Source organism: Passer domesticus, chromosome 1 (genome assembly GCF_036417665.1).
Source record: "Passer domesticus isolate bPasDom1 chromosome 1, bPasDom1.hap1, whole genome shotgun sequence".
Lineage (NCBI taxonomy): Eukaryota > Metazoa > Chordata > Aves > Passeriformes > Passeridae > Passer > Passer domesticus.
In genome coordinates, this window is record NC_087474.1 from 159741641 (window position 1) to 159768275 (window position 26635).

The window sequence follows — 26635 nt, forward strand, 5'->3', positions numbered from 1 at the left end:
TTTAATTGTTGGCCCAGACTTAGACACAGCACCTGAGATATGGCCTCACCACTGCCCTGGTCCCACTGGCCATGCTATTTTGGACACAGTGTATTTTTGATAGTTTATTGCCTTGAATGTGTTCCTGGATATTTACTTGGTCTGCACCTGTACAAATCTATGTTTTTCATGACAATTTTCTCAGGAGTCTTTCAATCTTCTTTACATTACTTTTCTTCCTCCATAATTTCTTTTAAAGAATGAGAATTCATGCCAACCCTCTGTTTGCTACTATTCATTCTCCAAAGAAACGCATATTTTGGGGAAAAAAAAGACATTCAGCGCAGGAGTTGACAAGATTTCTCAGAGTTGATCCTGGACACAACTGGCATTCACCTTGCAATGGTTTTTGTCTATTCTCACAAATAGAATTAAAATATATATTTCTAGTATAAACTGCACCTCTACATCAATTTTAACATCTCTCTGGCCATTTTAAAACTCATTCAGAGAGATTTAAATGGAGCTTGGAAGGACAGCAACACTATGGTGAACATATGCACGGAAAGAGCTTTGACGTGGTGAGATCTCACCCAATACCAACAAACCCAAATTATCTATTTATTCATGAGCTTTGTCTGCCTGCAGTCTGCTACTGGTGAGGTATCATTGTTTCTGCTTTCCATTCAGGTCACAGAGTGACTTCTTTTCAAGAGAAATATTTTTTTTTTTAAAGCATTAGTATATTGAGAAAGTAGGATGGGGAGAGGTCTGAAACACCTTGATGTCTGGACTACGAAATCTGTGGAGTTTGGTCTTTGGCACAATTCTTGGCAGCCCTGGTTTCACATCACTACAGAGAATCTTTTCAGGCATAGAAATGTGCATGAGTAAACAGGAAATGAACAGGCATCAACCAAGACACTGCAAATGTCTATTGGCAGGAACATCCCAAAATCACTGAACTGAAGATTTCTGCTAATAATTGAAGATATTTATTGCCAGCTCCAGTTTCAGACTTGGGACAAGTGAAAGCCAAGAGTGTGCAGGACACTGCTGTGGCCTTGATACAACTCTTCAGAAGTGACCTCTCCTTGACACTGAGAGTCTTGATGCAGATCCCACTGAAATCCAGGGAGTTCTTTCCATCCAGTTAATTACACTTTGTGGCAGACTCAGAGGCCTTTGTTACAGACAGGTCAGCACTTGGCACGAGTGTTAATTTACCTGGGATAGCAGCCAAGGATTCCTGGTTTTGCTGATGTTGCAGTAAAACCTATTCCAATGTGTTCCATATCCCAGGGATTTCTAAGCCCCAGTGCATGGTCCCACCAAAACTGAGGTGTTTGGTCAAAGACTGGAAGTGATGATCTTGGAAGTCATTTCTAACCGTAATAATACCATGATTCTGGGTGATTGTGGTCTGTTTCAAAATCTGTTTAAGCTTGAAGCATACCTCATACTCTCATTTTCCTTGATTTTCTTGACCAGGTGGCATCTTCAAGGATTTAGATCCCACCCAAAATGCAAATCTCTTTAGCCTTGCTCGCATCTGGTTGAAGGTGGGCTCTGAGGAGGAGAGTATTGGATGCTGTACAAGCCTTTCTGTGCTCAAAGGGGGCCTATAAGGAAAACAGGACCAAGATGTTGCAGGGACTGAGATAAGACAAAGGATGATGGTTTTAAACTTAAAAAAAAAAAAGAAAAAAAAAAAGAAAAAAGAAATTTAGACTGGAAATAAAGAATAATTTTTTTTTGCAATGAGGGTGTAAAAACCCTGGAACAGTTTTCCCTGAAAGGTGGTCAATGTCCCATCCCTTGAATTCAAGGCTGGGTTGGACGGGGCTTTGAGCAACCTGGTCTAGTTGAAGATGTCCCTGCTCACTGCAGGAAAGTTGGACTGGATGGCCTTTAAAGGTCCTTTCCAAGACAAACCATTCTGTGATTCTCTCATTCTATGTTCTTGCAAAGCAACCTTCCTCCCACAGATGATGATTTTCACATAGACTCAAAAACATCTTTGCTGTTCTTAAAACCCAGGATGAATTTTGCCCCTTGGAAAACTCTCAGTGCACTTGGGACCCTGCTCCACTACTGAGGCTTCTCAAACTCAGTGCAGTCCCACCCTTCTCTGTGAGTGAGCAGGTCTCCTATAATAAGAAGCCATGAATAAAACAATCAAGCAACAAAAGAATCTTTGTTTGGGGTTGGCAGTAATGACTTGGCTGGAGTTGGTTGTTTTCTGGCACGTCCTGATCTACCTGAACAGTTCCCTTGACTCACCTTGGACTTTGGCACCTGAAGCACTCCTCTGTATTAAGTACCAAGACTCTGCAGCTATTTCTTTTTAAGTATAAGTTCGACTGAATGACCTTAATAGAAAACTGCCAACAAAAGCACAAAAAAAGTTTAATTGAATTAAGTCTAAATAAAACGGTCTTGAAGTTTTAATACACACTTATCTATTGACATTGTCTTGCAGTTGGAATGAAAGGACAAAGTCCTTGTTCTGCTCTTTTGCAGAGCAGGCAAATTTATAATGTACAGCAAAAGGAATGTGAAAGGCAAAGTCTTCATGTAATGTTTAATCCAATATTGGAAAGTGAACATCAAAGGTTCTGCTATCGAAGTGTGGGGACAATCACAGAATGGGGAATTTGGCTCCCAATGAGGAAACAACCAGGGCATATGGTCCAAATTTCATGTATGACAAAGGTAAATGTTGTAACAAATGTCCTGTGGGTGCATTTTGTTGGTCTCAACACAGGTCTGATGTATATTTAGAGAGAGGAGAGAGAAGTATTTGGAAGGGGATTTTGGTAGTTTTGAAAGTTGAGGACTCCTTTAAATATTGTAGCAACACCAAATGTCTCCTGTTGTGATAGAATATTATGGGATGTGTGTATGGTAAGTTGCCTGAACCATTCAAGTAATGCACATATGAACATATACATTAAAACTTAAATGTACTCTTCTGCTCCATTTGTCTCATCTTTCTAGTCTTTTACATGAGAGATCTGTGTCCCCCTTTTTGCTGCTGGAAGATCAGAATCCTTTAGAGATGTTGGGTGAGGGTTGGCCATTCACCACCTACTCTGCCAGAACTTGATGAATAAAAGACTGGAAGGCAGATACAGAACAAACAAAAGGATGTGATTTTTAAAATATTTTGTTGTGGTTTAGCCCCAGCCAACAACTCAGCCCTATCAAAGTGTTCATTCTCCCCTCATTAGGAGGGAGAACAGAATCAAAAGGGAAAAACTGAAAATTTCAAGTTGAAATAAAGACAATTTAATAGCTAGAGCAAAAGCTGTAAGATGGCAATTTGGGTTCAAGCCATCCTTTGAAGCTGAATAAACACTCAGAAAAGATTCCTGTTGCAGATTAATAAATTGGAAAGTTACAACAATCTCAGGTATGGAACTAAAATTTATTGGAAAATGGAAGGAAATCGAGGATGCATCATCTCTGCCTGCTCTTTTCTTACTCTTTCCCAAACATTCAAGTTTGACTTATTTTGGAGCAGGGCTGTGCTTGTTCTGTTCCTCTGCACTTCTGTCCTCATGAGTCCAACCCGCACCTGTGTGAATACTGTGCCCTGATGAGGTGGTTGAAACTTAATCCTTTTTTTATGATTAATTTCTGTAGGAATTGTGGGAAACTGCTATTTGTTAATGCACACATTTCCCTGTGCTGCTCCTTCAGAGCTAAGGCAGTTGGAAATCAAATAATAAAAGTTAACATGAAGGGATTATTACAGCCCTTATAAGGACTTGGGGGAAATTATCATGCAAACAGATGGTGCTCTGAAAAAGTGTTAAAAATACTGCAGAATAATTTGTCTGGTTGACAAAAAGAATCGATATTAAAGAAATAGAGAGATAAAATGATGTTAGAGAGAGATGAGAAATTTTTTTAAATCCCTCATGAAGCTGTAGCATTCCCAACTTATCCTTTCTGATTTTTGCTCTGCTCTCCTTTTCATTTACGATTTTTTCATTTATGATTTTTTCATTTATGATCTCAGACTCCACTAATAATGGAAAATTTGCTGAAGTTTTATTAGGCAGTTAGGATCCTCGTTATCAGAACAGGGTTTTCTTACTCCCTGTCTGGAATTTTGCTCTTAGGTTTTACCCTCTGTGCTTTTCCATAATCACCTTTCCTTACTTTCCCATTTTCTTCTTCATGCCTCAGTGATTTGGCTGTAACATAATCCTTGACTTCCAGGCTAAAATCCATTTGGATTATCTCTTGGGTGTGATGTCAAATGGCACAGAGCAATCCTTGGTTTCAGTTGAAACCCAGGACTTCCACTGGCAGAGAAATGGACGGAAGAGGACAGAGCTATCCCTCATTTGTTGATGGGACAACAGGGAAACCATCTGGATGGAGAGATTCCCCTCTAGTGATCATTTGGGGGTGTCAGATCAGAAGGAGAAATCACAGAATTCTCAAATGGGTTGGGTTGGAAGGGACTTTAAAGATCATCTCATTCCAACCCCCTTCCATTAGTGTGGGGCACCTTCCAGACTAATTAAAACCTGTTCTCCTTCAACTTATTACAGGAGGAACCACAAGATATGTTTGACCTCTTCCCTGGACAGTCTTACCTGCATAACCTGGAGGAGGAATGAAGATCAGAGCCGGAACTCTAATTACAGAAAATATTAATGCCCAGAAATTAGGACAAAATATTCAAGTGTGAGCGGATTTTCACTGAGTTGGATCAGTCAGGCATAATCTTTTAGATTTTACAGAATTAGTGACAGGACAGGGCTTTTACTGAAAGAGGGTAGAATTAAGTAAGATACTAGGAAAATTTCTGTCCTGTGAAGAGAAAGAGACACTTAAAGAAATTTTCCAGAGAATATCTGACTTCTCTATCCCTGGAAAAGCTAAAGGCTCTGAGAAACGTGGTCTAGTGGAAGGTATCCCTGCCCAGGAGAGCTGGAACTGGACAGTCTTAAAGTTCCCTTCCAACCCAAACCATTCTCTGATCCCATGATTCCATGATAATTCTCTGTCTTGCTGGATTCTGCTGCTGAACTCACCTTCCTTACGTGTAACTTGCATTTTATTTCTCTTCCTTTCCCTGTCTTCTGGCTGAGATCACCCCCTTGATTCACCTCCTAACACTTCCAGCTCGAGAGGAGAAGATTAATGCACACCTTTCTGCATCTCTGTGTGCACATCTTTCCCAACACCAGGTGTCAGAGACAATTACCTTCCTGGGCAAACAATGTCCACCTTTAATCAATTTCCACCAAATTAATTTCTACAAGTGTTGCATTATTACCAAGGAGGGAGATGAACAAAGGCAACGAAGACAGGCAGAAAATCCCAGGACACCAGTGCCTTGCTCTGAGAAGTGAACATAATTAATTGCAGTGGTTTGATTTCTGCACTTTCTCCTTGCCCCTGTGTCAAAACCCAGGTGTTTTAACTGGCATGTTAATTAGTTCTGTGTTCAGAAATGGAGGCACCACGATTGTTAAAGGCGTGAAATTGCAACAGCAGAATGCTGCTGCCCTGGGCCAGCTGACAATTACCTGCCAGGGTTAAACAGATCTGTCTGTAATACAGACATCTGAGGAGAATAAACCTCGTGGGGTTCAGGGCTCGCTTGTTCCTTTGGGTTCCCATCATAATTCCTGAGTCATGACCTGATTTTACCTCAGAACAGCACCAGGGGGACTTTCCCATCCCTGACCTGCTGTTGATTTAACTTGTGGCTGTTTCCTAAATCTGGGTGGACTGGGAGCATGACCAATATGTGGATATCAGGAGATTTGCATGTTTATTAATTAGACTCCAAGGGCTGATGGATTCACCAAAGTTCCCTTTGAATCCTGTTCAATGTGTGGCACATGTGGCAATGCACCCAGGGACAGGACAAGGGGGAATGGTTTGAAGAGGAAGAAGGGTAGATTTAGATGGGATAACAGGAAGAAATTCATCCCTGTGAGCCTGATGAGGACCTGGCACAGGTTGTGCAGGAATTCTGTGGCTGCCCCATCCCTGGAAGTGTTCAAGACCAGGTTGGACAGAGCTTGGAGCAACCTGGAATAGTGGAAGGGTTGAAATGAGGTGGTCTTTAAGGTCCTTTCCCATCCAAACTGTTCTGTGATTCTATGAAATAGGAAAAGAATTCCTGCCATTATCTTTACCCTCACCATAACCTCAGAAGTTGAAGAAATCACTTTTAGGAACATCTGGGGAACTGGGACAGCAAACTTTTAATTTTGTCTTGACACTGTTCCTACAAAGTCTCTCTGGAAAGACAAGAAACTGAATTTGTGCCCTGTTTACTCTTGTTACCTCTGATATCCAAATCCACTGGTTCTCCCACCATGAAGGAGATGTTCACATCAACATCCTCTTTAAGCACAGCCAAACGAAACTAAAAATTGTTTGGGATGACAATGACCAGCTGAATTTTTGTTTTAATTCAAGAGGACTCTGTACTGACAGGTACAAGAACATCTGCTAGAATGTTAAAATGTTTTCCTAAAGTGTAGGTTTAATTAGAAATGTTGAGCTGGTATGAAAAGGGAAGCTTTACCAGTTCCTTTATTTGTGAGGGTAGAGTAAAACAAACTGAGAATATTATTCTCAGTTTTTAATATCTCTGCTTTTCATGCAGCCCTCTGCTCATTCTTCAAATACAAATATAATTGAAAAGGAGCAATGTCTTTCTGTTTTCGCTGTGATGATGGAGTAAAAGCCACAGGATTTTTAAGGCGCCCTATACAGAGATCCTACAGGGTTTTTCTGGTGAACTCTCCCATCAGTATGGAAATGAAAACTTTAAATTCATTTTGTTTTCACAATGGGAAAAAAATCAGTCTTGTGGCATTGAGGCTTTATGAAGTATGCAAAGATTTACTTGCTGAGAGCCAAAGTGGAGTGATATTATATATTTACTAAGGATAAAATATCCCCTTGGAAATGAGCAATTCCATCCTTTGAAAATCTGAGTGAGGGCAGGAAGTATCACAAAGAAATCTAATATTGCAGTGAAAAATTGAGAAAATACTAGTGCCATCTATTGACATGAAAATATAAAGGTAGAAAAGAAGCTCATCTGCCTGCATCCAAACAAGCAGAGAGGAGGCTGTTTGTTTTAATCACGTCAAGTTAAGATATTTGTAAATATGCAGGTTTATGTTTAGTCTTTTTAATGATGTTGTATTTTGGGTAAATATGTTGACTTTCAAATTAATCACCGTTGTAATCAAGCTGCAGTGAGAGATGGGGATTTGCCTGTAATGGGAATTAGGAGTCATTGCTGAGTGGATAAATGCTGGCATTCTGACTAATGCTCTTAAGCAGGTTTGCAGTGTCATCACAGGCTGGATACAGGCTGGGAACAGGTTTAAATCTCCCATGGAATAAAAGGTGGAAGATTTTCTAGCTCCTAGATCTCCCCTGGCTTTCCTCTGAAAAAAATTCCATGCTGTGTCAGGACTGGGGGGAGATTTCTATTCAAGAGGGATTTCCATTCCCAGCGAGTCAGCAGGAGGCAGCCAGCCAAGACAGACACCTGACACTGAAATCCAAATATCTCATTTCAGTATCAGGGAGCCTGGATTAGCACCAAACAACCCTCTCCTTTTCAGATTCAAATCAATCTCTCCCTGCATTCCCACAGAGCAAATCAGACTCCACGTGCTTGGGTCATCATTTGGCAAACCAGGATTTTCCCAACCCAGAACAAAGGGTATGGGAATGTTGGGCTCTCTGCCTTTGGACCAACTCCTGGAGCTGCACTCAGAGCCCACCTTGGGGTGATAACAGGATGAGAGGCAGGAAGGGAATTGTGGATGTGACACTGAGCTCAGGATGCAGTGTGCACCCATGGAGGGATGGTCCTGCAACCACAAAGTTATTTCAGGAATTCTTGTGTCTGTAAATAATTCCTTTCTGCAGAAAAAAAAATGCCATGTTTCATAGCAAAATCCTTTAGTTTTGCGAAGAAACCTAATCTCAATTATTGTGTTCTTTATAAATGGAAAATTAAAACTTGGAAGGACTTTGGGACATAACACGGAGCAATTAAATCATCCATGATTTCATGTGGAGCCACTCCATTCCAAGGAGGCAGCACTTATTTTTTATCAGGGAAAAAATTAATAATTCTGAGCAACGCTGAACATCTTTTCCTTGCACAGCCATTTTCCATGCTAGAGGGACTTGGAGAATGTTCAGTGCAAAGTGGTTATCAGTAAAAAATGTGCTACAAAAGGCTGATACCTGGAACTGGCCATGCACAGGAAAATATTTGAGACCAATCTGTGGTACTTCATCTGTGTGATAGAAGATGAAGTACTGACTCCAGTGTAGGTGACTTGTAACTTTCTATACTTCCCTATTAAAGGCAAAAAGTCATAAATTTGAGATTTTTTCCTCTCCTTACCTCAGTTTAAAAAAAAAAATCTAAAAGTTCCATTACATTATTTTAATAAACCAAATGAGCCTTTGTCAAGAGAGAAAAGGAGAGAGGGAGCTAAAAAAGCCTGAGAGAAAACCTGGCAGGAAAGCCTGGATGTTATTTCAATATTGACATTATCTAAAAACTTACGTGGAGGGAGGTAAAAGCTCTTTGTCAGGACTTTAGGAAGGGAAAATCAGATTTTATCAAACTCATCCTGGTTACTGGAATGATCTTTAGCTCCTCACTCTGAAAAAGTCCAAGCTTCCACTTCCCAGCCCAAAAGTGGTTGCAATAATGATTCATTTCAGTGATGTGGGATTTCTGTCCTTTGTGCTGTGTTTTGCCAGAGGGCCTGATGAAAAACAAAGATTTATATCCCCCAAAACACTGTGACATTTTCACACTGTTCAAACACACTCTCTTAGGTACTTCAGGTTCAGGACCTGCTTAAAGAAAACCTTGAAAGTAATCTTACAGGGATATTTTAAATTATTTTTACAGAGATATTTGAAGTGTCAACACCTTCCACCCATCTTGATTCTTGTGGCCCAGGACTACCACTCAGTGGTCTGCGTCTCTGTGCATTGATCCCTGCAAATTCAGGAGGAATTATTTCCACTTTCCCTGCATTCAGAAACCCAGAGGAGAGGACCTAACAACAACCATATGCACACACAAACCCACTTTAATTTTACCTCCTTCAAGCCAAAATTTTGCACCCAGCTAAAGAAGCCTAAATGTTTCCCTCTTCTGACAGGCTCTTCTTTGTGTCATCTCAAAACTTTCAAATCTTTTCAGTCTGCTTCAGAAGGGCTGGTGGCAGTCAATCACATATAAACAGCCTTAAAGACAAAGGATGAAAAACATAAAGAAGTGCATGAGTCTTGCCTGAGTAGGAAATGTAAATCAGAGTCAATGAAGAAAATAAAAATGTGTCAGCTGAAAGAAACCTGGCACAGCAAATAATTTTTAAAATAAATCAGGCACAGGACGCAGTGTGCAAATCCTCCTCCTCCACGGGAAACCCCGAAAAAAGATCATAAAATCATGGAATGGTTTGAGTTGGACAGGACCTTCAAGATCATCTAGCTCCAACCCCTTGCCATGGGTAAGGACACCTTCCACTAGACCAGGTCTCTCCAAACCCCCTCCAACCCATCCTTCAACACTTCCAGGTTGTCCCTGCCCATGGCAGGGGTTGGAGCTGGATGATCACAGAATCACAAAATTGTGGAATATGCTGAGCTGGAATGGACCCATCAGGATCATCGAGTCCAACTCCTGGCCCTGCACAGGACACCCCAAGAGTGCCACCATGTGCCTTTTGAAGGTTCTCCACCCAAACCATACCATGATTCTTTGTTTTTTTCCAAGAGACGCAAAATCCCTGGAACAGAACAACAGTGACATTTGTAAATGAGTATTTTGGGAAATGCCTTTAGCATAACTTCAGACCACCAAATTCTGTATCTGAAGAACCCTCCTCATTGTGTCTTTCTCACCTCTCCCGTTTGGTGCCTTGGTCTCCTGTCCTCCACCTCCATCCCTCTTCCATTCCCATTACACACCTCACTTCCCATGTTCTCCATGCCTGGTAAGCACCTAAACAGGAATTATTACCAGAGGTAGCTGGGATGCAGATTGCTGGTGTCCAAACACTGCTGCCTAAGTGACCTTTTGAAATCCGTGGACTTGAATTTTCTATCTCATTTCGCACAGAAAATATTTACGTATTGTTGAACACGCTGAGCTCGCTGTTATTGTGTTGTTGCTGTGACTTACAAAACATTTCCAGGAAATAATAATAATAACGATGATGATGATGATGATGATAATAATAATAATAATAATAATAATAACAACCACAACAAATCCCAGCTTTTGTTAGAATGAAAGCCTAAGAGATGAGCTGTGGGACACCCACATCAGAGCACAGCATGAGAGGGTTCTTGTGGCATTCACCTCCCACTCACAGGTCCCAGTGTGCTGCCTGCTCCACCTCAGTTGTGGTAATTTATTCATACACCTTTAGAAAATAAGATTAAACCTCCTGGTGGTTTGTGAATATCCAGTTTTAAACAAGGCAGCTGAAAACCTTTCTGAAGGAAGGAGGTTACTGGTAGGCAACACGCCTCAATTTATACATGAGGGAGAGATTTATAATGTAAATGGAGGTGGGTCAGGGTAAGGGAGGGTGACCTGTGTCTCTCCAGCACCATAAAATTTCATATTCACAGCCCAAAGAGACCTGAACACCATCATGTTTTCCTCTTGTTTTCACATTGATTTCTGTCACATGTTAGAAGAGGGAAGAATAACACCAAAGAGGGGGAAAGAAAAGATTGCAAACATAGCACATTTGGTGACCCTCCATCTGCTGCTCCTGGGAAGAACCTCTCAGATCAGAGTGGGTTTGCTTGGTTGGACCAAGTGGTGAGAAGGAAAGAGTGGGAGGAGTTTTTCTGTGTACACCAAGAAGGAATATGACTTTCATTATTAGGTGGAATTTGAGATTAAAATGTATAACAAAGGGCTTGAAGGTACAGAGATCTTACAAAGAGGTGGCTATAAAATCTAGCAGTGGTTGCTCACCCATTTGGCCGGGATTGTTTCAGATTTTCCTTTGCTTTGTGAGTGGATTTGGGGTTCACATGTTCAGACCAGGAGTATTTTTATGCTTTTCATTGTGAATACAAATTGTTGTGAAGTCCTGGACCTGCCAAAGCTGCCATATTACAGCTATCAAATATCTCTTTATTAACCAATAATCACTATAGTTCTACTATTTTTTGTTTAGAAATACCATGAAACTGGAGTGATCTGAAGATTCTGAGACCCATTCAGAGGAGGGAAGCTGTAAAATTCCACGTATTTCAGCACTGAAATAGCTGCTGCAGCCAGGGAATATTCCTTGAGAGTGTTGCCTTGTTCATTTGCTTTCCATTCTCCATACAAAATGTTTATTTTAGCATAACTTAAATTAACGCAAAGAGAAATCAAAAGACATGTTTCTAGTTTAGACACTGAACACAATATTTGGAGCAAGCACCATCTACAAAGTCATTCAGACAATTCAGTTTCCAAAAAAAGCGGGATCCTGCTCAAACAGGTCACATCTGCAGTAGAAGAATGATAAATTGCACAGATTTCCCCACATGTCAAGGTAAAAATTACAGTTGTACAGGACTGAGCCTCCTGCTCCATCCAGCTGCTGCACTGCCCTGGGAATGGAAGATGAGCTGGGCCACAGCTGTCAGAGGTTGGTTTATGACCAATCTGGACTGATCCCAATGTGTCACAGCTTTCCATGTCCCCTGGAAGAGTGGATAAGCTTTGGAACAGGGTCCCAGGGAAGTGGTGTAGTCACCAGTCCTGGAAGCCTTCAGAATTCCTTCTTGGAGGGATCCCTACCATCCTCATGAGCAGGAACTACCTCAAGGAGTCTGGAAAATCCTGCTTTTTGTAGAGATATGGAGAGGGTTTCTTAAAAGGCAACATCCACATCGCTCCCATAAATGAAAGAGATTAAGAAGTCATGGACTTTTAGAATGTGATGAGTCAGGGGAAGAGGTTTTGTCCTTCTTAAAAGGGGTGATGGGACAAGCAGGGAAGGGCTTTAAATTGAGAGAAGGCAGGGTTAGATTGGACTTTGGGATGAAATTCTTCCCTCTGTGGGTGGTGAAGTTTCCCAGAAAAGCTGTGGCTGCCCCAGCCCTGCAAATGTTCAAAGACAGGTTGGACAGAGCTTGGAACAACCTGCTCTGGTTGTCCCTGCCCATGACAGGGGGGTTGCAGCTATACAGTCTTGAATGTCCCTTCCAACCCCAACCATTCCATTATTCATTTTATGCTGAAATAGATGAGGGTCCTTGGCTTGGCCAGAGAAACTACAGGGTGAATTCTCTGATTCTCTTGATTTCACCTCCTTTGCCCACAGTGGGAACACAATCAGCTGCCTCAGATGAAGAAACATCTGTTGTGGACACCTGAAATTTATGGTCTACAAGGGACCTCACCCTGAAGGGTCTCAGGGCTTCCTGGAAGGTCCCAAGACTTACAAAATTGGAGGTGCCACCTACCTAGGAGTACATGTGTGACCTAAAAGAGAAAAAGGCAGACTGGGGGTGTCTGGGGGCAGGTGCCCAGAGTGTCTGAATTCAGGGCAGAACTCTGGATACACTCAGGAATTCTTGTCACAGAGAAGCTGGAGTGGTGGAGGCTGAAAGTGCACAAATTATGTGTTTGTACCACATATTCTACCTAAATTATGAAGACTCCTTCAAAATCTGAAAACAGAACCAGCAACCTTTGGAGGTTTCCCATTTTGAGGCCTTAAATATGATGTGGACCTATCCTATTTATCACACTCAGTGCATGACATCCGGGTAACAAGCAAAAAGATCAAAAAAAAGAAAACAATAAATCCATCCTTTATTTGTCAGTGCCTTCAAATTTAATGCCCGGATTTGGGGCTTGACTCCTTCCTATTCAGCAAGGAAACTGAAGCCCTTTTCACCTCCCATTGAAAGCAGTGCAATCCAGGCACCCACTTAGAGTTAAAAATAAGATTAAATGGGTGTGAGGTACTTTCAACCTCTCCAGAGGAAATAAGTGGGGCAATCTCCATTCCTGTTCACAAATGCAATCATGCATCTTGCATGAGCTCAATGTCCCTGTCTCTTTCTCTCCAACTTTGCAAGTTATTGTGGAAGTACCTAAATAGGGCACGGAAGACTAAATAAGGCACAGGAAAAAGTTTTACCTGGGAAAGGGGTGGGTGGATGTGACCCTTTGTAGTTTCCTTGCACTGACTCTGGTGCTACAGCCAAATCCTCTGGAAGGTGAAGAGCACCTGAAGATCTGTGACCAAGAAAGGTCAGAACTGGGAGAAAATCCTGCCTTGCCTTAAGGTCCAGACAGAGCAGAGCAGTTCAAAATTCCCATTTGGCCTTGGAGCCTTCCCTGAGAGCATCTACAAGGACTTTGCTTTTTGAGGCTGGAGCAGTTCTGTTGCCCTGAGATTTAACTGAACCCCAGCAACAAACTGAGCCCCAGAAAAAACATATATTAATTATCACTGTTTAGAAGCCTTTGGAAAGAGGGTTTTTTGTTTTCCTTTGAGGAAAATGGGCCAGTGGTAAACAATATAGGAACAAGTAATTAATTTGCACAAAAATCATCCATTTGGAAAATATTTATGCTTAAGAATAATGACTTCCAGTAGCAGAAATCTCAAAAAATTTGAGTTAATACTCATTTCAAATCCACTGACAATGGCACAGCAGGTTTCCTGGCTGTGGTGAGCCGGGTATTAAGCAGTATTAGCAATTTCCTCAAAGTTATTTTTTTTTCCTGAAGTGACTTTCCCAAAGGACTTGCAGAATGAAGGAAAAAATAGAGGCAAAACACCTTGAGAAAAATGAATCTTTATTGTTATATATATGGCATTTCATGAAATGCAACTGCCTTTTTTCTTGGAGTGGCCCATTGCTTGTATTCCCTAAAAAAATACAGTCTGTCTGGGGACTCTTAGAAAATTCTTTCCCCAAACAACTGGAAAATTCTCTGACCTCGGAGAGTTCCCCAAAATGAATCCAACAACCCACAGCACTGTAATGTTGTGGCAACTCTAAAACTTCATCAAGAATTAAAAAAACAAACAAAAAAAAAAAAAACCAAAAAAAACCCCCCAAAAACCCAAAACAACTAAAAACCCCAAAACCAACAACAACAAAAAAACCTCAAATGATTAGATGGTTATTTTTGGGAATTAAGTTGGCTTCTCTGGGCATCCTGCTTTTCATAGTGGATCTCTGGGATGCTCAGGTCTCTGAATGATTCACTTTGTGATATTCACTTTGTTTTTCAGTTTAGTGGGCACAGTGGGTATTTGGTCCAAGGTTGGACCTGAAGGTTTTTCCAACCTTAACAACAACCTAATTCCATGATTCTGTAGCAGAAATCCCTTTTCTTTATGCACTTTGCAGTTCAGGCCTCTCACTTAAACTGAGGAAGGAGCTCCCTACAACTGGGACCAAGGTACTGAATGCAGCAGTGCCAGTGGAGTTATCCACAAAACTTCCATGAACTCCTCTTCCTGCTGATGGCTGACCACAAGCAGATCTGTTTTGTGCCTCACTTTCTCTATTTTAAATAGAATAAATTCAGACTCTCCTCATCCAACTGATAGAAACTCATCCAAGTTCTTGGTATAATTATTTTGAGGGGCTTCACTATTCCCTGCCACTCATTCTGTTGCCTGCCTTCTCCTTCCTTCCTGGTTGATGTTGCTGGAAAGACAAATTGATTTTAGCTCCCCTTTTCAAGACCCAGGAGGAGACAGTGGTTGACAAGGAGCTAATTAGCCCTTCCAAGATGAAGCCAGCCAAGGCAGTGGAGGAGAAGTGAGATGAGGGACTATTCTGAATGACAGCTTGAAGGGACAAGACAGCTGAGGAGGAAGAGGCTTCAGCACTTACTTGTTGTCCACAAATTGTTCTCCTGTCTAATTCCTCAATATTGCAGTGTTGAGTTCACAGAGTTACTGTCAATTAAACAATGCCTTGGTGAGGCGTTAAATTGCAAATTCTTGCTGATGGCTGCTCAAACCCCACTTTATAGCAGGTAGAAGCAGTTACCTGTGCTCAGCAATCATTAAATATCTCAGGGAACAACACGTGCCCTCTCAAGGCTGAGTTTTGCTGTAAAGCAGTCAGAATAAGAGTTATGGGGGATTGTGGGATCTGAACTAGCAGGAAAACAATAAATGTTTCAATCCCTGTGCCAGTCGTAACAAAAGACACGGAAATCTTGGAGAGATGCATTTCTTTACCAGTAACTGTCCTCATCTCTTCTGAACTCTTAGACAGCTGGGTAATAAAACTCAGGGAAAAAACTGAGAAGGCAAAATCTCCACTTTTTTCCCAAGATGATTTGTGGAGAAACATTAAATTTTTTTCATGAATAATGTCAGAACAAAAACTGATTTGTGTTTGAAAGATTTTCACCAGAACTGTCACCAAGGGGACAAGGGGGAATGGCCTTAAATGGAAGCAGGATGGGTTTAGATTGGATATCAGGAAGAAATTCTTCCATGTGAGGGTGGTGATGCCCTGGCACAGGTTGCCCAGAGAAGCTGTGGCTGCCCCATCCCTGGAAATATTCAAGTCCAGGTTGGACAGGGCTTGGAGCACCCTGGAATAGTGGGAGGTGTCCCTGCCTATGGAACCACCATGTCCCTGCCATGGTGTCCCTGCCTATGGAACCAGATGGGCTTTAAGGCCAGCCTTTGATTCCACCAAGCCCTGAGCCTCAGGACAATTAAATCAAGTTTTCCAACAAGTCATTAATGCATTACAAGTCCCAGGCAGTCACATTCTGGGCTGATGTGGCTGCCAACCAGCTCATTTCTTGTCTGAGGTAGGTGGTATGAGAGGCTTGGTGGCATTTGCTGCAAAATAATTCCCTGTGATTTGTCCTGAGGATTCCTGAGATTTCTGACAATCTCCTTCCTCTTTCACCTCTCAGGTCTTATTTCTGAATTAGTTACTGCCATGAAAAGTCCTGGCGATCTCCCCATGGCTGTGCCTCCAGGATCTTCTAGAGGCAGGATGTCTTTTTATTCATCTGAGGTGAACTAACTAAAGGTCATATCTGGGTAATATTTTCTCATAACCAAGACCACGAGTTCCCTGAATCATCCTGCTTGCCCTTACACGTGCTCCTGAGCAATCACCAGTGTCCTTCCCCTAATGATAATGGAAAACTTTCCTTTCCAGCACAGAAGTTTTTGGGAGCCTCAAATAACTCTTTTATCACTTCCAAAACATACCACATCAAACGAACAAACCAGCCAGCTTAAGGGAGAATTTAATGGAATATCATGGTATGAGATGTTTCTATGCCCAGTTTCTCTGTTGGTCTTCACGGCAGTTGTCCTTGTGGCATTGAAACACAGGTTCCAAACAGTTTTGAATCAAAGTTTGACTCCCCCCAAAGTGTCATTTTCCCACAGGCAAGACCATTGTTTGATCTGTTTGATCCATTTCATTCTTCATCTGGCTGCTCTATCCCTTGTTTGCACTCCTGCAGCTTTACGTGCCAGACTGGATTTTCAGATTTGTTTCCCAGCATGAAAACCAGCTGGTCAAATATTCCTGAGCTTTTCCCTGACTTCTGGTGGAGAAACATGGGAGTGTCCAACAACTGGCACAGACCTGTGTCTGTGGGTTTTGTCTAGACATTCATTCTCATTTGGGCCAAAATAAGAGAAGTAGGAGAGTTTTCCAAAATCACAAAGACATGGAATCACAGAATGGGTCAGGCTGGAAGGGACCACAGTGGGGTCATCTGGTGCCACCTCCCTGCTCCAGCAGGGCCATTCCAGAGCACATGGATTGTGTCCAGAGGGTTCTGGAATATCTCCAGTGAGGGAGACTCCCATCCTCTCTGATCTCTGTTCAGGGCTTGGTCATTGCCCAGGGAAGAAGTTCTGCCTCATGTCCAGGTGAAATTTCCTGTGATCAGCTCCTGCCTGTTCCTCTTGTGCCATTGCTGGGCACTGCAGAGCAGAGCCTGGGCCCTGCTCAGAGCCCTCCCTGCAGACAGGGACACACAGGGATGAGGTCCCCTCTCAGCTGTGTCTCCTCTCAGGCTGAACAGCCCCAGCTCCCTCAGCCTTTGCTGCTAAGAGATGCTCCAGTCCCAAATCACCTTCACAGCCTTCCACTGGATCCATTTCAGGAGCTCCATGCCCCTCCTGTTCTGAGGAGCCCAGAACTGGACAGAGCACCCAGATGTGCCCCACCAGGCTGAGCAGAGGGACAGAGGCATCTCCTTTGACCTGCTGGCAATGTTCTTCCCAATGCACCCCAGGATCCCATTGGGGTACCCTCAAAAATCTTCATCTTTCTCCACAGCTGTCCATCATCCTCATCCTTGACCTGGCTGCTGCAGTACATTTGTTCTGTGCTGTCATTCCTTGATTATTTATCTGGCACGGGGGAGTTTTCTGCTCAGTTATCAAAAAAGAGGAACACCATCTTCATCTACACTGATCCTCAGTTCCCACACAGCAATAAAGATGGGATATCAAGCCCAAAGTGGATACAAATTCAAGCTGTTTGGTCTGCAGGAAGTGAGGGTCACCATCTCACCACCAGAAGGTGACCCAATCCTTTGGTTCTAGCAGAGCTGTTTAATCTTATTCCTGTGGTATCTGCCAAGGAAACACAAACACAGGGATGTCTGGCTGGCCTCCAGCCCTCTTCAGATGACAGGACACATATGGAAGTGAGGGTGACCATGTTGAATGTGGCAGCAGAGCTGCTCTCCTTAATTGCACCATCTGTCCTTGCAAGGCTGAGTGCCCTTGCTCACTGAACAGGGTCAATTTTAAAGCTCTGCTCGGGCAACTCGAGTTAATCTGGTCCAGACACACCTGTGAGTCTGACAAAGGCTGGGAGCACAAGGATTGGATGGATGGACAGCCTGGCATGAACACAACTCAGCTCCCGGTCTCCTATGGCCTCTTGTGCATCGTGAGGAGACAGAATAGCTCCTTGTTTTAATGGGAAAAACTGTTTGGAGAGGAGAGGCAGCTCCACCAGGCCATGACTGAGATGACCTGGAACTACCCAGGCCTCAGAGTACATGAGAGCTGCAGTCACAGAGTCACAGAGGAATCATGGAATCTTTCAGATTGGATCATTTGTTTTGGATTGATCATCAAGTTCCAAACCCCCACCGTGAGCAGGGAATCTTCCACCAGCCCTTATCCAGCCTGGTCTCAGTCACTTACACACATAAAAAAAGTAAGGTAATATCAGGCCCAAGATACTCCCAAATTTGCTGTATTCTTGTTTCTGCTCCTCAAGGTCTTAGATACACTTGGGTTTCTCCTGGTTTTAGGTATCATTATCAATCCCCAGTCCTCACAGTCTGTTTCCCCACACAGTGGATATTTGCAGCTTCATTTCCAACTGCCCTGCTTTCAATATACGTCCTTTATCTGCTGAAGCTGTGGCTGCCCCATTCCTGGAAGTGTCCAAGACCATTTTGGATGGGGCTTGGAGCAACCTGGGATAGTGGAGGGTATCCCTGCCCTTGGCAGGGGGGTGGAATGAGATGATTTTTAAGGTCCCTTCCAACCCAAACCACTGTATGACTTTATGATTCTATGAACTCATATAGAATTGCCCAAAAGCCTCTACCAAAAAAACCTTTCAAAGCATTTCCATGACCTAAAATATGACAGATTCTGGTAGATGGATGGAGAGCAAATACAAAATTCAAGAACACTGATAAATCTTGAACAACTCTTCCAAACATCAGCTGTAAGTACTGCTGGCAAATTCCCTTCCCCGTGGCAAAGAATGAAGTCTCCTCTTCCATTTTCATACACTTGAAACAGCTCAGAAAGAACCTGAATTCAGCTATATAATTTTCCTTGTTTCCAATTCACTTTTTGTTCAAGGTCCCCTCAAAGCCAAGCATTTTTGGAGGAAATGTGTTTTAAAAGATGCTTTAATACCCATCACTACAGACTGCCTTAGGCACACTGTGAATGGAACAACTGAAATGTTTATTTTAAGCTGCAAGCCAGGAAATATTTCCTGGCTGTTCCAAGCTGTTGATGCTAAGGTGACACTTGTCTGTTTTGTTCCAACATGATACTCCTTGACTTTCCTTGGTTCCATCCTCACACCCTGGCTACTCCCCGAAAATGTCAGGTATTCTCTTTTGTTGCAAGACAGGTGAGTAAAAATTTAATTAAAGTGCTCATGTTGTTTACACCCAGTGCTTTGCCAGATTTTATTCCCAAAAATAAAGATTTCTTCTTATAGGTAATGATGGGCCTGCCTTGATATAGACCTTAAGGAATGAACCTAAGATTTTTAGACATTCCCATATTCAGGCAGCTCGCAGCCAGCTGGTGTTGCTAAAAACCAGATTCATAAATATTTAGATGGGAGATGGAAAAGCTAATAGACTCTGCTGTCCGTTTTGCCAGGCAGTTCAGCTTGTTACGGTCATCACTTAATTCTAATAGATTTTTGTTACAATTCAGTGTAAACACCTCGAGAAACCCTGATTACTTGCTTGGAGCTCAGCAGGAGAACAGATTGCAGCTTGGATTAGTTTGGGAGGCATCAGGCTGTTCATTACCAAAGGGCGACTTTTGAAGAAGCTCCACAATTGGTTGTTTTCATGAAGGATTTCAGTTTCAAGAGAGCAGAGAATGAGCACAAGCCACCAGTGTCTCCAGCCAGCAGAATATCCCACAGTCTACTCTATTTTTTTTTAATGTTGGAACTAATTTCACCCTCACTTTCACTGGAGGCCATTCCCCTTGGTGGTGCTCACCTCCACAACTCCTGTTTCCCAGGAGTTAGGGGTAAAAAATCAAATGTATTCATGAATTATCGTCTGCAGACTTGAAGTCAGTTTGTCAGAGCAAATTCCAGATGTCTGTAGGATATCTCCTTAAATTCACTTTTCTTATTGGAATCATGGACTCATCAAGGTTGAAAAAGGTCTCCAAGATCATCAAGTCCAATATGCAACCAAAAGTCCAACCTTTGGTTTAAAGTTTTATTGTATCCTCCTATCCTGGAAAGGTAAAATTTCCAGAAACACAGAAATCCAATTAGAGTTTTTAAGAATATTAAATGGATTTTGAGCACTTCAAGTCAGTAGGAGTAAGATAACAAATGACAAGACAGATTTGTGCAGAGAGGAGTAATTGAGAGCTTTCAAGACATGCTACTAGTCCATCTTTTTTTTTCACCCAGTACACAAAACAGATTTGTAAAGGAAAAAAAAAGTGGTTTTTACATGAGTTTTGCTTCATTTCTTCATCTCCAGAATCTTATTTAGTCCATGGCTACCAGAATAACCCTTGTGACTTCATTTTCAAATGTTGCTCTTACCCACATGATTAATTCAGACAAGAAAATGAAATTTTTCTCCCATTTAAACCAAAGCTTCTTTGCCTCCATCTCTCCATAAAATACTGGAGATTTGGATGTTGAGGGAGGAAGAATCCATCACATTTGAATTTTGGAGGATAATGCAGCACAAACCCTATTTCTCTCACATCAACCCAAGACATTCCCTCCTCCTCATGCCCTCCCTTTCTCTGCATCTTTGTGGCTTCATTCCTTGGGGGAAAAAAAAGGGTTTTGGGACAAGATAACCACTAAATAAACAGGTTTTTAGCACACCTGCAAATGGAACAGCTCCAGCTATTGGCAACTGCAATTATTTAATGAAGTAAGGAGTTTCCATTGATTTTGTGACTCCAGATGGAAATTAAAAGGCCTGTTATAATTAGCCCTAAACTCTCCTATTTATTATTGAGCTGAGCTGTGTCTGTTCGAATCTTTCTGGCTGGAAATGATGGTGCAGCTGCACCTTGTGTTCTGCGTGGATAATTCAGGTTCAAACCTACACCAGGGTGGGGTGGAAGAATCGTTTCTTTTTCCTTTACCAAACCTCTTGTGTCAGAAGCACACAGCTCATGGAAGGAATTGGAGAAGAAAAGATTTCAGAGAGGTTTTAGAGCACCTTCCAATGCCTAAAGCAGCTCTGAATGACCCCAGACATTGTTGTCTCTTGCCCTGTACAGTGGAAGGGTTCTGGATCTCTTCACTGTCCAGCCAGGAGATTTTTCCTTTAGCCAACTTTAGAGAGTGCTGGTAAAATGCCAGTGGGATTTAAAATGGATTTGAGAGGGTGCAGGGTAGGTCTGAGTTGGTGAGAAGTGGATATGAACCTCAAGGAACAATCGAACAGAAGAGAACATGGTAAAATCTGGAGTGGGATTCATGGAGTGATAAACTGGCATCAGGACACAGGAATGAGTGAAGACCCAGACAAAGGCTCTAGCTTGATTCTGATTTACATTTAGAGCTCCCCATCCCAAAATTACATGCTGGATAAGATGTCTGGAAGCTCCTCATCCAAACTCCAATCCTTATGATCTCCGAGAAATGAGATTTCACAAGATCCCTGGTGGCCTGTTGCACCGCTGCCTTATTCCACTAGGAAAAAAATAAATCCTTCTCCCCCAAAAAAGATCAAGCTTGAATTTTTCTATGGTAGAAATTCTCATACCCTCTAGAGTGGAAGGGTTGATGTTTTAAAACCAGCTTTAGTCTGTATCTGATGCCCAAAGAGAAGGAAGTAGAAATAGAAACATTGCAAAGCTCTGAGTTTTATAAATATTTCTCATGTTATTAAGGTCAAGTTTTACCTATTTGTTGTCAGAGCTGCAAAGGTAAAAGTCAATAAAGCAGAGAGGATGTGTAAATTGAATTATGTGCTAGAAAAAATAATTAAAAAGGGAAAAAAGGAAGGGAAAAAAAGCTCCTTCCCCAGATGTGTGATGTCCCCGTGTCCACCACAGAGCAAGAAGGATCAGGTGAAAAGAAGAATGAGGTGGGAAGGAATTGTGCCACATTGACTTATTAAAAACAGCACAGTTTGATGTCAAAATCATCTCTGGTGATGGGAAGAGGAAGGTGTAGATGTTAGAAATCTTTAGGGCATTTTTATAGGTCATGCAGGCCAGTTACCCAGCCTCAAGAAACAGCTGAGCTACAGGAGGTTTCAAATAATCAACCAAATTTGAATTACTGATAAACACATTTTTATATCCACGAGCATTGTAACAATACAGTTGGAAAGCAACAGTGCTTTCTTCTTGGGGAAAAAAGTTGAAAATCATGGAATACATCATGGAACCAGACAGAAAGAAGAAAAAAGCAATTATGCAGATACTATTTTGTACTGAACTCTCTTTAATCACTGGGGGTTTGGTACATCCATAAAATCTAAAGATTTCTGACATTATAATATGAGATTAGGATATGATTAATGTGGGGAAAGAGTTATTTAGTTGTATTCCTGTGGTTTACATATCTACATAAGAGTTTTCTCAGGGACCTGAACAGAGACACTTTTCTGGACAGCACAGGAATCAACTCAGATGTTTGGGAGGTCAAACAGTAAATGGGTTGTTCATCAGGCCAGCCAGAACAAACAAGATAAATCCTGCTCAGAAAAAAAGCTGAATATTGGGAAAAAAAGGGTCCTCCTTCTCACAGGACATCTCCCATCTCTTATTCCTTAGTACATTGTGTTTTGCCACCTTTATTTTAGGTCAAAGACTGTCATTGCTTAGCACTATTCTACCTTCCTGCTCTCTTTTTTTACCAAAAGTGTGTGATTTTTTTTTATTCCTGCTTTTAAAAAACTATAATTCAGGACAGCTTATGAAATAGAAAATATGGCCAGAGAAAAGATATATATATGTATAGATAGATATCACTTCTTAAATTTTTTTTTTTTTTAGTTATTCTTCAAAAGGTAACAAAAATAATTATGAAGCTGTTGGGAATAGCTTGGACATGTGATAGGAGATTGATCTGAAACTGAAAGATGAGCCCTTCAGTGATAATCAGGAACATGATTTCTTCAGTGGAGTGAAACGGAGCTTAGCAGATGACTCGATTACAGTTCCTAATTACTTATCAGATGCTGCTCTTGAGCCAAGCAAAAAAAAAAAAAAGAAAAAAGGGCATAACAAGTTCCAGTGGCTGGAAATTCAAGTCAGCGAAATTAGAACTGAATTTGAGATGTACATCTTAAATCATGAGGTTAAACCAACCTTCAGAGCAGACAAGCAGTGGACGTGATAAATTCTCTCATCAATTATTCTCTTTAGGGGAAGATTATGTATTCCTCTATTAAAAAAAAAAAAAAAAGGAAAGAATAAAAAAGTTTTCCATGCAGTTTAAGAGAAATAAATGGGAGAGTTTGTGGATATTTCATGCTCTGAACTATGTAGGTCAGACAAGGTTCTCAGAAGGGCTTTGCAAGGTTTGAAACAAAACCTAGGTTGGTTTTCTCTCCCACTATTCAAAGGAAGCTCCTTTTTAACAACATCCAGCCTTCAGCAGTAGCCCTTAATTTGTTAATTTGTTGAAGCCTGCTGAAAAGGCACCAGGTTATGGACATACATTTGGATTGTGTTATTTCAGGACTGATTCAGGGTGGTTTCCATGTGCAAAAAGAGGCAAGAGAAATATTCTGGGACCCAGACCCCAGAGTAAGGATGAGGGATGTGCTCCAAGGATGGGATGCACCTGGAGCCTCCTACAGAAGGGTCTCCTCAAGGTTTTACGTCCTAGAACTTTTCATGAGTTTCAGCCCCGAAAAGACAGCAAATTCTGTCTGGTTTTGCATAAACCAGGAGATCTCCAAGAACTGGTGGTGCAATAAATACACAAACTCCTATTTCCTCTCTGGTGCTCATGGGTCGTTGACATTGGTGGATGTTAGCAAAGGCTGTCGCTGCTTAGTGGGGTGCCGGAATGATCCTAAAAACAAGGAAAAGAAAATTAGGGCATAAGTAGGAATGAAAGGTCGTGGATGAATCTCTTCCAGGAAATTCCATACAAAAAAAAAAAAAAAAAAGAAGCAAAGGAGCAGATGTCTCCTTGATTAACCAACCTCTGTTGTCTTCATAAATCACTTTGTGCTGCCATATCTGAGTCCCAGAAATCCAGAGAAGTATTTGCACACTTAATTCCTGTTTAAGGAGCTAAATCCCTTTTAAAATCCTTTGTCTTGTAAATACTTTTGTGGATCTGTGCCTTGTGGCTCTGATCTAAGAGGGGCTGAAATGAGAAATACACAATCCTTGCTGTGTAAGGCCACATGATGAAGCGTAAGATTAAAGGGAAATACTGAGAGAGGTTTTGGAAAATTTACCGTGGGACCTTCGTAGCCCATGAGTGAAGGTGGAACCTCACAACATCAGGAATAATCTGCTCTAGTGGAAGGTGTCCCTGCCCATGGAAGAGGGATTGGAACTGGATCATCTTTAAAGTCCCTTTTAACCCAAACCACACTGTGATTCCATGATTCTATGAATCCATGATTTCCTGCATCTTGGCACAGGGGATTTAGGACTGTCTATTCTCACGGGGGTGGCAGCAGCTGGAAAGGGGGATTAAATTATTCAATGTCAATTTTTTCTCTCCCTGCTGCAGAATGGGCTCTAAACCACCCATCTCCCACAGAATCAAGAAAGTGAATTTAACTATTTTTTAACTCTGTGCCCATGCAGGCCACTTCAATGACAAGAACTGAACCTGGATGAGTGGGAAAACCCTACAAATCCCTGAATCAAAGGGAATTTCTCACCTAACCAGGCTGAAATTCCTGATACAGTTCAATTTTCCCAACCCACCCTTCTTTCATCTCTGTGGCTGGACCTCACTTCTGGTCCCATGTTTTTACAGAATTTTGCACAACAGGAATCTTGTCCAAGGTAAACCTGAGGCCAACCAGAAGGAAAAAATGAGTGGAAATCTGCCTTTTTACCATATTAATCATTCTTGTACCTACCACATCTCCCTCAGAACAGCACAGCTCATTATAGGGAGAGAAATGCTAACAGAAAATGATAATGAGTGTCAAACCACCAGAAATGTGAGATTCTGGCCTGAGGAGAAATTAATGTGATTCACAAACTTGATCTGATCCCAGAAAGTGGGAGAACATTTCTCCCATCTTCACATCCCTGTGGTGCTCAGTGATTTTACAGAGACCTTCAAAACCCTGCTAATTTGTGCAATTTGGTTGGGGGAAATCTGAGTTTATCTGATTTTGTTAATATTTTGATACTTTCCATGAAAAATAGCAGAAGAGAATCTAATTAAACCAACACATTTTAACCTTATTTTGTTAGGGCTGGTGTAATGCTGAGCTCACTAATTTGCAAAACATAAGTGTGGTCTGACCCAGAGTTGCTTTTTACAGCGTCAATTTACCAGGAAGTCTGGAAAGCTGGGGCTCTTTACTTTTTTTTTTTTCCCCCAGTATTTAATTTGGGTGTGTTCAGCTGAAGCCCTAATTAAAATCTTGCAATGCAAAAAGATTCCAGAATTCTGCAAAAGCATAATGAAGCTTCAAAGTCTTTTTTTTCCCCTCCTTTTTCTCAAAGATATTCTGTAGGGTCTAAGCCAAGTCCTTGCTTTGAAACTTGTCGATCAAGAGTAAGAAGAAAGAAGAACAAAGTGAACAAATCACTGCATGAAGGAAGCAAAACTAAAGGGAGCAAACTACAGGCAAAATTTGTGATTTCCTTTTCCTTGTGAGTCATGACAAAACCCATCTCCCACTAAAACAGAGCTGAATTCACTTTTGTCTCTGGGCAAGACAACACTGAAATGTTTTCCAGGACTGTTTTATTTAAAATTATTTTAATGAATTTTAAAGGAAGAATTTCTGATGGAATTTTTTTCCTTTGGTTCCCTTTACATCTTAGTTGTACATTATATTAATCATAAAAATTGTACAGATTATAAGGATGTAATGTTTCTTTCAGGTCTTTATTGTGTTTCTGAATTAAGTTTTCGAGGTCTGGTCCAGTTAGAGAAAAAAAATAATACATTGATATAAATTTTGGGGGGTCAAGACCCTTCACCTTTCATCAAAGAGTGAATGGGAGCAAAAAGAAAAATATTCTTTCAAATGCATGTAGTTTTCTGCAACTTAAATCTCAACCAGTCCTCTGAGACAGAGGAGAGAAATCCATTAATCTAGGCTTATTTTCTGTATCTAATTTAAGACAAATCATTCATAAGGAAAGTCCCGTGTCATCCAAAGGAGATGAGCCCTTTTCCAAAATCTGCTGATGAACAAATTTTAGGCAAACCCTCTGGAGCTGCTCCAGCTGGGACTACAAGTTGTGGAAGTGGACACCAGACCTGTTATCTTCCCTCTCAGGCAAAGGCATTGGCTTAGGTTGGAAATGCAAGATGTGGCTGGGGGTGTGTATTCTATTCCCATCTGTTAGAGCTGGGGCAGTTAACTTCTGTTAATTGGGCATTTTTCTTTATCTCTTCCACAATCAATCCTCCCTCCAGGAGATCTCTGCTGTTAATGGGCCATGAGTGTCACTGCATGGCTGATAAAATTACATCATCCCTTTGGGAGAAGCTCCGCCCAGGAGGAAGAGCTAAACATTCCTTCCTGGATATAGTCTGACCCTGGGAAAACCACAGCAGCCTTTTCCCGCTGCATTCCCATAGGAGCAGCTTTCTTCTCCACTGCATTCCCAGAGGAAGACCAGGCCCATCTACAGCACCCCTGGAGTTTCAGAGGAAAACTCCACCCTTGTGCAGGTTCCCTGCTCCAGCAGAACCA

The 26635-nt window shown here is 41.7% G+C and overlaps 1 long non-coding RNA gene across 1 annotated transcript; it reads right to left on the reverse strand.

The window, feature by feature from the left end:
* Positions 1 to 16268: 16268 nt before the first annotated feature.
* Positions 16269 to 18082, reverse strand: LOC135290300 (uncharacterized). The gene is made up of 2 exons (XR_010353048.1): positions 17856 to 18082; positions 16269 to 17633 (listed from the first exon to the last, which is right to left on the reverse strand). It is a non-coding gene; the product is annotated as an uncharacterized LOC135290300 (long non-coding RNA).
* Positions 18083 to 26635: the final 8553 nt, after the last annotated feature.